Genomic DNA, 4,451 nt, shown 5'->3' with positions numbered 1-4,451 from the left:
TAAATTAATAAACTGGCATCAGGGTGTAGATATAAATATCAGTCCCTGTGAGCTTGGAAAACGTGAGTCTGTCACAGATCGATGAATCTCCTTGCACCCTGCTTACCAAAGCAGATTCCTGCTTTGGCCCCAAGGCTGGTGGCTGTGTCCTTGGTACTTTCCTGAGGTAATGCCACTTTGAGAAACCTCCGGGCTGTCGGGTTGCTGGTGATGATCCTCTGTGCTGTGCTCCACTGTCTGCCTTTCTGTTGTATGGGTAGCTGGCTGAGTGGGTGGCTGGATGGCTGGGTAGATGGGTGAAGAGGTGAATGGTGGGTGGGACACTACGGTAGGGAAGGAGGGGTGGCTGGGTGGATGCAGCCCAAATCTGTGCTCATGGTGGATGACAAGGCAGCCATAAATGTCCCAAGAGGTAAAGACAGAGCGAGGAACTGACCTGGGTGGGGCACCTATCACCTGCGGCACTGGGCATAGGGCTGGATCTCCCTTCCCTGGTCCCCTCTGTCTCTTCTCCCTGCTCTCATGACCTTAACCTTTGTGGGACTTACCCTTCCTGTTTCAATGTTACAGGAGCTTTCTGGAACTGGGATCTCCTCCCACACCCTTCCATCAGCTCCAGCCCTTGGTTTATTTGCAGTAGATGAAAATGTCTTTTCCTCAAACTTTACTTGCTAGGGCAGAGCCCATCTCAAGAGACATTATGCAACACTTTAAGATCCCAAAACGAGTCCCCTGCCCACTCACTGGTCTTCTCTTCCCTTCAGAGCAGCCCTGTGTCGTTTCTGTCTTTGGCCCATTATGGGCCAGAATCAGACTGCCCCTTCCCATTCTGAGATCCAAAGGGCCTTTCCTCCAGGAAGCCCTCCCTGATTGCTCCCAAGGAGGCCCAGTCTCCTACTGGGTGTTGCAGCTCCGCATTAAAACTTCATTTCACACAGAGTGATGAAGCAGGCTGTGGTTTCCGTGTGTGTGTGTGTGTGTGTGTGCGCATGCATGTGTGTTGGGAGAGAAGCTCTCAGGCTTCCCCACCTCCTCTCCCCGTGGAGCTGAGCCGGGAAGATAAGCCCCCATAGGTGCTGAGTGGCAACCGGCACAGGCTAATTGCTCCATCTTAAATAAGGAGCCGTTTAATTTTCCCAGCAAAGCTTCCCTCAGTGGCCGCGCTAAGGGAACATGGTGGGCCCATGGAGGCGGGAACCGCCGGAAAAGAAACACTGAGCCCGGCTATGATTACTTTCTGTTGTTGTTAATTTGTCCCCTGCTTGGCTTCTGATAGGCTCCGAGATGACTAAAGAAACCCGGGAATTGTCTCCCCGCTCCCTGAAACTTGATCTTCAGCAAGGGAGAGCTCAGGCTGTGGCATAAATTAGCAGAAGCTGGAGTGTAAAAATATGATTCTGTGAACAAACAAAAGCATCCAGTCATGAGACCAGCAGCGGCTGAGCTGTTCCCACTGCTGTCAGCTCTGTTTCCAAGCAATTAAAAAGCAGAGGAGAAGAGACAGCGCGCCCTGAGGGGGCCAGGAGGAAGCTGGCAGCAGGTGCGGTCCCCACCCCCACCCCAGGGTCCTGCTATGTCCCTCGAGGGAGCTGGTGCCTCACTGCCCAGTCAGGCTGGAGTCCTGGTCTGTCTAGCCACAGGCTGCTGGGGGATCTCCTGGTGTGGTTTTCACCTCTTGGCCTCAGTTTCTTCATCTTTAAAATGAGCATAATAACTCCTGGCGGCTTTCTCACATATCTATCATGAGAATCAGGCAAAACACAAGGTGAGAAAGGGTTTAAGGAAAGGGAGAGCCAGGGGCTGCCGGGAGGTGTGTCTGGCCAGAGACCTCTCTTCCTAGTCACAATCTCCACCCATGCCCATTCTACAGATGTCAAAGTGAGGCTTCACCGTCACTTTCCAGAAATCAGGTGATGTCTGCCAGACACAGAAGCTAGTAGCCTCCCTGATCAGAGCACTGTTCGGCGAACTGGAGCTGGACAGCTCACTGGAACCCACAAGACCCGCGGAGTGAACCGGTGTGAGTGTGGGGGTGCCCTGGGCCTGGTCCCCCTGAACTGATCTCCTGAGGGGAGGGATTGGGCAGCCCACAGCATAGGACCTGCCAGGACAGTTTAAATTAAAACTATGCTCATCAGAGCCCAAAGGCATCAATTCTCTGGCCTCTTGCCGTAGGATTCTGGCTGCCCATTATGAACGAGCACACTGGGGACCCTGGAATGGCCAGGCATGGTCCCTGTCCCCAAAGGGTTGCCACACTCATGGGCAACCTTCATGATAGGCTGATATAAGGTGGTGAGTGCTATGGAGGAAAATAAAACCGGAGAGGTGCGGGGGCGGGGGGGGGGGGGACGTGTGGGTTTTACAGCAGGTGGTCTCATTTGATCCATAAAATATTCCTCATTTGACAGCTGAAGAAACTGAGACCCTGACAGGTTAAGTAACGTGCCCAAGGTCAGACTGTGAGGAAGGGAGGAGCTAGGATCCAACCCGGAATCTCCTGATGGGGGAGCTCTGTTCTAAACCACGGGGTCATCATGACTACAGATGACCCCCCAGCAGACAGAAAGCCATCTGGACAGAGGTCCCAGCAAGGAAACTCACAGATTAAAGGGTTCTGTTTATTCTGTGAGATCAGGAAGTCTTCACGTAGGAGGTGGCAGTGTGTGAGGCTGGCGGGGGAGAGGTCCCTGCTACCCCCAGCAGAAACTGCACTGGGCCGGGTGGAGGGTGCCGGTGCAGGCTGAGGCTGCCTCTGTTTCCCTGCTGGCCAGCCTTTCCTCTACGTGGAGGGACCACCACCTTCTTTCAGCCAATCCCCTGCCTTCCAGAACTGACTTGGCTTGGGAGGCGAGCAGAGATGAGAGGTCACGCCCTGTGTGCCGGGCCCACAGCCAGCCCCAGGCGGTGGCTCCTCCTGGTTGCCTTCACACAGCAGAGGAACCCCCAGCCCTGAGTCCTGGGCATCCACCTGTTGGCCCAGCCAAAAGGCTGCCGGGGCAGGTTTGGCTGAAAACATGTAGAGTGAGAGAATTGATTTTTTTTCAGCCACAGAGTCGTAAACATAAACTGGAAGATGCATCGCCTCCTTCACGGGAGACCATCAAAAACACAGTACAACTTTATGGAGGGAATATGTCTTTCTTACACGAGCTATTTTCCCCCAAACACTTGGCAGGTGAAACCACTTCAGTCCCAAGATAAGTTATCAATTGGAAGAGGGAGGGCGGGGAAGGGGAGGAAGAGAGAACCAGGGGTTTCATGAGCCAGAGACCCTAGTCAGGTAGGCAGGGGAAGCTGGCCCCTCATTTCTTGCCCCCCTGCTGACCCAGTGCCACCTGAGAGGAGCCCAGGGACCCACAGTCAACCTTGGGCAGCCATGAGCATCGGCTAGGACGTCACCGCTTACTAATATTTAAGTGCGGCGCCCCTGGGCAGCCCTGTGTGGAAGCCAAGCAGAGGCAGATTGGTCCTGATCCTTGCCCTTGAGGAGCCAGCCAGCCGGCAGGACAGGAGGACATGTAGACAACTCATGCTGACCATAGCGAAATGAATTAGGAGTGTGTAGATGTCTTACCTTCCCCTCTTCTGTCTTTTCTTCTCTCCCTGTGTACTCCAGGGCACTGGCTAGGCATCAGCCTGCAATGGCTCAGTAGAGCCTGGTCTCTGGGCTGCTGAGGCAGGGCCTTCCGTGGAGGCAGTGGTGCCCAGAATTTGGTTGCTCAGAACCAAATGCGTGTAATCTCCTCTGGCAGAAGTCGGTTCTGGCTTAGACGCACTCGGGGGTGAGCAGTTCTATGCAAACTTGGCGTCTAACGTCAAGCACCTTCTGTCAATCTTCCCACCTTTTTCCTTTTTCCTTTAAGTTTATTTACTTATTTTTTGAGAGAGCAGGGGTGGGGCAGAGAGACGGAGAGACAGGATTCCGAGTAGACTCTGTGATGTCAGCGAGAAGCCCAACATGGGGCTAGGACTCCAGAACCAGGAGATCATGACCTGAGCCGAGATCAACAGTTGGACGCTTAACCCACTGAGCCGCCTGGGCACCCCTTTCCCACTTTTTTTCTGATGACACTGGTGCCCTTAGGGCTTGTGAGCAAGTGCGAGCCAAGAGGACAGAGAGGGGCAAACACCCTCCCAGGACAACCCCCAACGGAGAGGGGACAGGAGCCAGTGGATAGATGGCTGTTCCAGCCTTCAGTCTTATAGGCAAAGGGTTCCAGAGGACCCAGGAAGACAGAGCCTGCCCACGCTCTTGGCTTCTCTGCTAATGCTCCTTTGTACCTCTCTCTCTCCCTCCCCACACCCTCCCTCCTGCTTCCATACTCATCCCAAATCTACCACCATTATCCAAGTCCTGGTCCCTCAAGTTTTGCTTTCAAGGGAAAACTCCCCAACTCCCACTTCCATACCCCCCAACATACAGTATCTCTGGCCTGCCAAGCACTTAG

The 4,451-nt window shown here is 54.1% G+C and overlaps 1 long non-coding RNA gene across 1 annotated transcript; it reads right to left on the bottom strand.

The window, feature by feature from the left end:
* Positions 1–1,225: 1,225 nt before the first annotated feature.
* Positions 1,226–3,887, bottom strand: LOC115302844. The gene is made up of 3 exons (XR_003913667.1): positions 3,578–3,887; positions 1,602–1,737; positions 1,226–1,397 (listed from the first exon to the last, which is right to left on the bottom strand). It is a non-coding gene; the product is annotated as an uncharacterized LOC115302844 (long non-coding RNA).
* Between the last annotated feature and the right edge of the window lie 564 nt (positions 3,888–4,451).

The sequence above is a fragment of the Suricata suricatta genome, chromosome 9 (genome assembly GCF_006229205.1).
Source record: "Suricata suricatta isolate VVHF042 chromosome 9, meerkat_22Aug2017_6uvM2_HiC, whole genome shotgun sequence".
Taxonomy (NCBI): Eukaryota; Metazoa; Chordata; class Mammalia; order Carnivora; family Herpestidae; genus Suricata; species Suricata suricatta.
This window is presented reverse-complemented; position numbering and strand designations above follow the sequence as displayed.